The sequence below is a fragment of the Hylobates moloch genome, unplaced genomic scaffold (assembly GCF_009828535.3).
Source record: "Hylobates moloch isolate HMO894 unplaced genomic scaffold, HMol_V3 SCAFFOLD_1, whole genome shotgun sequence".
NCBI lineage: Eukaryota > Metazoa > Chordata > Mammalia > Primates > Hylobatidae > Hylobates > Hylobates moloch.
In genome coordinates, this window is record NW_026652276.1 from 172,104,856 (window position 1) to 172,112,371 (window position 7,516).

Below are 7,516 nucleotides of genomic sequence, written 5' to 3' on the forward strand. Positions count from 1 at the left end.
TTAGTACCTTCCCGGGTCTGTGTTAAGTGTTTAATATGCCTTATTTCATGACCTAACCGACCATTAGCTATCTCCAGAATTTACCTCTTGGTGCCCTCCTGCTACATTATGCTACATTATGCTCTGACCCCCTTTCCTTCTTCTAACAAAGGAGCTAACTTCTGAGGTAGTGCCCTTACTGTCACCATTCCTGGAAATCTCTGCTCCAAAATCTTCCAACTTGCACCTTCCTAACATTTCAATCTCTGATGAAATGTCACCTGTAAGTGAGATCTTGCTTTATCTCTCATTCTAAATTACTATCCCCACCCCCATATGCCCATCACACAAACAAGGACATTTCCAAAGAAACTATTGGTATGGGGTTTCCAATAGACCTTAAGAATGATTGGGAGCTTAAACTGGCAAATATGCCACCAATTTGTTAGACTAAGACTCTGAACATAAATATAAGATTAAAGTCTTTTATTTTCCACAATATGGTCTTGAAGTATCTTCTGTAACAGAATAATAATCATTTTCATGATGAGGGCATTCAATTTCATTTTAATTCTTCACAAAACAGCATTGTATATAAGAATTTTCATGAGATGGAGAATAAATCTGAAACAATTTGTGAAGGCACTTAGCACTGTGCCTAAAACATAGTAGATGCTCAGCAATGCTTGTTGGCTGGACACGGTGGCTCACACCTGTAATCCCATCACTTTGGGAGGCTGAGGCAGGCAGATTACTTGAAGCCAGGAGTTCCAGACCAGGCTGGCCAACATGGCAAAACCACGTCTCTACTAAAATTACAAAAATTAGCTGATTTTGGTGGCACATGCCTCTAATCTCAGCTACTCAGGAGGCTGAGGCATGAAAATCGCTGGAACCCAAGAGGCAGAGGTTACAGTGAGCCGAGATTGGGCCACTGCACTCCAGCCTGGGTGACAGAGCGAGATGCTGTCAAAAAAAAAAAAAAAAAAAAAGGCTTGTTAATTGGCTACACATGTAGCATATTTTAAAGGGCCAATTATATTATCTGACAGGCCCAGGGTTATTCAAGTCAACATCACAATATGAATTGAAGAGTGCTAAAATGCATAGCAACAAAATGTTTCTTATACTCTGATTCTACCAACAGTGTATCATCTTGGAGTCATTTCCTTGCTTTCCATTAGGGACCTCTTTTTAAAATTCAAAGACTTCAGGAAAATTGTAGCAAACCTCTGTCAGGTTGTATATGCAGGCTCTGTTCTGCAGGAAATCCCACTTGACCCAACCAGTGATAGGGCTCCTGAAGACAACTGCCTGTGATTTTTGCCCTAACTAGGCCAGCCATACTTTTTCTTCCAGGAATTTAAAATTCTGACCTAAAGACACAAAAATTGGAAGTTTTAAATCTTGGTCAGATAAATAGCAGATCTCTAGGTCTATTCAACAAGGCAGCCACTAGTCACAGGTGGCTACTTAAAATTAAATTTACAATCCAATTAATTAAAATTCAAAATGCAGTTCCTCCATTGAATTAGCTATATTTCAAGTGCTCAATATTATAGAACGTTTCAACCATCACAGAAGTTTCTGTTAGATACAGGTCATTTAGAACAGGGGTCAACAAGCTGCAGCCCATAGGCCAAGTAGAACCCACTGCCCATTTTTGTATGAACCATGAGATAAAAATGTTTGTTTTTTTTTTTCATTTTCAAATGGTTGAGAAAAAAGGGATATTTTATGACAATTGAAAATTATGTGAAATTCAAATTTCAGAGTTCACAAGTGAACACAGCCATGCTCATTCATTTACAGATTGTTATGAGTGCATTTGAGTTACAACCATAGAGTCAACAGAAAGCATATGACCAGCAAGTTCAAAATGTTTACTATCTGGCCCTTTACAAGAAAACATTGCTGACCCCCCTGCTCTAGAGGTAGGTACTGAGGTCTCCATAGCTGCCCTGACACTTTCCCAGATTCTGAGAATTTATGAGTAGACCAGATAATCCTTACATTGAAGTGTTAATAACTTGTCCAGTATACAGAATGGCTTTTCACTTCTGTGCTGAAGATTGGAAAGGAGAAAAACCACTGTTAGAAATATGTTTTGGTGGAGGAGGGGAGACATTACAAGGAAAAGTGTCTTCCTCCCCAGTACAAACTGCCAGGTGCTAGAGCATCATACTTTACTGTGCTTACCCCGATGTATACCCAGGCCTGCCGCTGCCAAAAAAAAGAGTGATAATAAAACAGAAGCCCTAGAATTTCTCTAGTCTAAATAAGGAGCTCCTTGATATTCTCTGTGAGAGTCCACTAAATTCTCTGTAATTCAGCCCAGCACCAACTCTCCCTGCAGCTGCACAGCCAGACATCTGGGCCAGAGCTGATGGCATAATTAGGCCTCAAACCAGGTGTAAATGCAATCAGAGTGGAAAATATGTGACCATATCCTTGGTGAACCTTGTGCTCCTCCCTACACCGAAAGGAGGCACGCTGATTGTGTGTGAGTGTTTCTTGAAAAGATTTCATTACATAAGGGTAATTGTCACAAGTCAAAGAATGTACAGGGTCACCCACACTGTAGGAGTTACACTTTACTGGAACTTGCCATAAATTGACAGAGAAAGAGATCCCAGGCAGAAGGATAAAAGAGATCAAAATAGAGTTCCTCAAATGAGGACAGAGAGGAACGTACCTAGGGGCTCAGAAGGGAGGCTGTGCTTCTCAGCAATTCTGGGTCACTTGCTATGACACGTAGTTCAATGCTCAGGATTCTCACATAGAAGACTCCAGAGATTCTTCTCTCTAATAATAGCCTGACAAATAACATTTCATTTTCTCAAGGAGGGGTCAGGTAATCACTTTGCCTCTAGCTCTAATATAATTGCATGGACAGGTGGGGGATAGCAGTAGCGTGACATCAGATGGCTTTAGCCTGAATCCCATCTTCACCACCTATTAGCTGCCTCATTTTTCTGCACTGTAAAAAGGGGTACCTATTTATACTATTGTTTATTAATAATGAAGATAATTCAAGTAAAAGTGCTTACCACTGAGATAGGCAAGATTAACCAGTATGAAAGCTACTATGGAAGACATTGCTAATGGTCTGGCTAATGCCCATCCCTCCCCACGTTTTATTTGAAAACAGATGCCTGAGAATGCTCAGAGTCAGTGCCCAGTTCCAAGCAAAAGAGCATGATCTGTTTAGACCAATTCTGACTACTCTATTCACCACTTTCCCAAGCTCCCTTGCAGTTGGGGCTTGCAGGTGCCCCATTTCTAGGCAATGAGACCTTTAGCAGAAAGTTCTTGGGTATGAGGGGAGGGAGGTGGGAAGGGTAGTTCTGAGTAAGCTTTTGTTTTCTCAGGCAGAAGGAAACAGACAAAGAGGTAACAAACATGAGGAAAAGGCCACAAGAATCTCAGTCAAAGTGCTGACACCCCCGAGCCACTGAACCAATACTCTAGATTCCCTAGGTTGTGAGCAAAGTAAAACTCTATCTGTTGTGCATTATCTTACTTTCAGCCATTTTTTAAAATGGATTAGACCAAATAAAAATATCAAATTGTACTGATGAAAAATTATTTTTAATTTTCCTAGAAATGTGCTAGTCATCACTATGGGAATGGGAAAATAAAAAAGTGAAAAGGGTCCACTAGAGTTTCCTCACCTCAAAGTACACCCAAGCGAGTGTGTGTTTAGGCTCCCCTTCTCTCCTGCCCTGCTAGAAACTTACAATGCCATGAGAGGGTGTCCTGGCTGCCACAAGGAGCACATTTCCCTTTAAGGCTACAGGGATACAGACACAGGACAATAAAAAGTAGCTAACACTTTTTGAGTGCTTACAGTATGCCAGAGACTGTTCTAAAAGTATTCCACAAATTGACCTATTTAATACAATCTTCTATCCACTGATATGGGTACTATTATGAACTCCATTTTACAAAACTCTGCTTAGAAACTGAAAAAACACAGAAAAGTTAAGTTACTTGCCTAAGCTCACACAGCTAGAAAGTGCCTACGATTCAAACTCAAGCGCTGAGTCTATGAATTTAAGCACTACACATTAGTTCCTCTCCCTCTAAGAAGAATGGCAACAGGTCCAAGTTCAGCAAGATAAGGAGTTAAAATTGATCTGGAACATGGATCTGGCAAACCTTTTGAAAATCCCAGTCTCAAATTTTGCCAAGTCATCTATTTCTCTAGCTCTTAGAAGTATCCACCATGTGAGGAAATAGGTCAGTTGATTTAGAAAGATAAACAATCTAAATGCCTACAAACAAATAGAAAGTAGATGTTTAGGTTTAAAAAGAATGATGAAGAGACCCATTCAAGGGGAGAGAAATGTATGGAGAGATAAAGATATAAAAGTAGCAGTCCAGAATTTAGAAGTTTTGGGCAACATTTATTCCTGCCAGTACCAGCTCTCTTGGCTGTCAGGATCTGTGTTTACTCTCATATTTTCCTCCCAAATATTGAATTAAAATGTGCCAATCACAAGCATTCTAGCATCTAAGCTGGGAAACTACCCATCTATCTACTTAAGCAACAGTCTAGAAATAGCCTAGAATTAGAGTAATCTTAAGTTCATGTGATCTTACATAAACCTATTATTGGACAGACACTGTGACTCACACCTGCAATCCCAGCACTTTGGGAGACCAAGGGTTGGGGGTGGCGGGCAGATCACTTGAGGCCAGGAGTTCAAGACCAGCCTGGCCAACATGGTGAAACCCCATCTCTACCAAAAATACAAAAATTAGCCAGGCGTGGTGACACGCACCTTTAGTCCCAGCTACTTGGGAGGCTGAGGCAAGAGAATCCCTTGAACCCAGGAGGGGGAGGTTGCAGTGAGCTGAGATCCTGCGACTGCACTCCAGTCTGGGTGACAGATTGAGACTGTCTCAAAAAAAAAAAAAACAACTTATTGGGGAACAAACATACATTAGTGTGAGCTAAGCTGTCCTGTTTGGGGTGAATAACAGGGTTAAATAAGACAATTTTAAAATTCCCTTTTCATATGGTACCTGAAGTAAATTATGTAAAATTTCATTGTAAGATAAATAAATGGCTTAAGTAATCAGTAAAAGCACCTTTTGTTTCTATTGGCCCTTGGTAACCATTGCAGTATTCCTAATGGAGACCAAATTCACGTTTGTTTGTATGCTCATCTGTTCAAGATATAAACTATTGAGTTCTTGCAAGGTGACAGACACTATGTAAAATCATTAACAAAGAAAGAGATGTGCCTCATATTCCTTCTATTTCTTCCTAGAGCTCTTAGGAGTAGAAAATAACTTGTATGCTGCTACATTAATGTGTCTTCTACTTGCCTGTACCCATGAAACAGAACCATGAATTCTCTCATAATCACAATAGTGGCAGAGTTAACTCTTCCAGAAAGGGTCTGTTTGAAAAGTAATTAGCATTTGAATTGAGAAATGATTGATGACTTGAAGACAATAAAGTGTTTATTTATTTATTTTTTATTTTTTTGGTTTTAAGGAACAGAGAGTTTAATAGGCAAGAAGGAAGGGAGAAGACAGAAGGAAGAAGCTTCCCTGTACAGAGAGAGGGAGAGGGGCTCCAAAGCCGAAAGAGGAAGTCCTCACCTGCCACAGATAACAGCTAGGTATATATGCAGAGGCTGGAGGAGGCAATGTCTGATTTGCATAGGGCTCAGGGGATTGGTTTGACCAGGAATGTCATTGACATAGCTGCAAAAAAGCTGGCTCTCCCACTCCAGCCTTTTAATATGCAAATGCAGGGCACCCTGGATGTTCTACACATGTGGAGATACGTGGGGAGATATGTTGAGAGCCAGGTAGGCAAACTTTGATATGCAAATGCAGCCCATTAGAAACTGGGTCCACCCAACGTGGTGATTCCCATGGCCTTCATGCCCTTGCCTGACAATAAAGTGTTTAATTCAGGGACTCCATAAAGACAAGATTGACTTTTAAAATCATTTGATAAATGCCCAGAGGATTCACCTAACGGATTCCATTCTTTCTTGCTTTAAAGCACATATTCCTATCCAAGGCGATTCCCTCTCCAAGGGGACATCCAGTGCCCCTCTCAGGAAAGTAGCAACTTGGAATAGAATCTGGCATGCCTAAGGTCTTTGAGGAACAGGGATGCTTATTTCCTCTGCCTTCCTTGGCTGCCTACATGGATACCTAAGTGTCTTCCCTTTGGGATAGATTGTTCTCTGGTGCACATGCTGAAGAGTTGTCTTTCTTGACATAGGCCAGAGGCATTGATGTGCAGCAGGTTTCTTTAGTCATCAACTATGATCTTCTGACCAACAGGGAAAACTATATCCATAGAATTGGTTGAAGTGGAAGGTTTGGCCGTAAGGATGTGGCTATTAACATGGTGACAGAAGAAGACAAGAGGACTCTTCAAGACATAGAGACCTTCTACAACGCCCCCACTGAGGAAATCCCCCTCAATGTTGCTGACCTCATCTGAGGGGCTGTCCTGCTACCCAGCCCCAGCCAGGGTTCAATCTTGGGGGGCTGAGGAGCAGCAGGAGGTGGGAGGGAAGGGAGCCAAGGGATGGACATCTTGTCATTTTTTTTCTTTGAATAAATGTCACTTTTTGAGGCAAAAGAAGGAACCATGAACATTTTAGATACCCTTTCTTTAGGGTAGGATCTTGCCTCAGGTGCTGGCTCTTCTCCCAAAAAAAACACTCATCCGTTTCCCTAACCTAGTAACCTCCAGATCCCAGAGGCTCTCTTCACCTCAGCTGAGCTCCTTTGAAAGTGATTCAAGGGACTATGTCACTCAGCCTCACTTGCTGGACCAAATCTAGAGGGAGAACCCCTAAAACCCCAGAGTGAGTTTGTCCAGGGGATTGTCCCCAGGTCGAGGGAAGCTGGGGAGAGAAAATAGTAGCCATTTTTCACATTGTTTTGTATAGTATCTATTGATTCCGGAAACAAACACAAAATTTTGAATAAAAAGACTTGGAAGCTGCAAAAAAAAAAAAAAAAGAAAGAAAAAGAAAACCACCTATTCCTTCCTTTATTCCCTGGCATCCTCAGAACTGTCTACTGACTTCAAGGACACACACACACACACACACACACACACACATACACACACAAATAAGGACTATCATCAACCACCCTAATCCTGTTCCCAAAAAAACACAGATTTAGAGTATTAAAAATTGTTTTCTCCCCACACACACCAAAAACAAGCCCACTGGATTAATGTCATCACTAAATTGCCTGTTCAGTGGGGGATAACTGTTCTAAAGAAAATTGTCTGCATGTATTTTATTGATCACCTTTAAGGAAACCAAGTGCCTACTGAATTTCAGCTACTTTTTAAGGAACCAAAACAGGTTATGTCATCCCAAAGCATAAGAGTCCACATTAGGGCTATATTTTTTATTTCAATTTTTATTGCAGATACAGGGAGTATGTTGCAGATCTGTTACATGGGAACATTTTGTAATACTGAGGTTTGGAGTACAAATCCCATAACCCAGGTAGTGAGCACAGTATCCAATAGGTAGTT

At 41.0% G+C, this 7,516-nt stretch overlaps 1 non-coding gene across 1 annotated transcript; it reads left to right on the forward strand.

Annotated features, from left to right (window-relative positions):
- Positions 1–6,018: 6,018 nt before the first annotated feature.
- On the forward strand, positions 6,019–6,158 carry LOC116809893 (small nucleolar RNA SNORA67). Its single transcript, XR_004370057.1, has one exon. It is a non-coding gene; the product is annotated as a small nucleolar RNA SNORA67 (small nucleolar RNA).
- Positions 6,159–7,516: the final 1,358 nt, after the last annotated feature.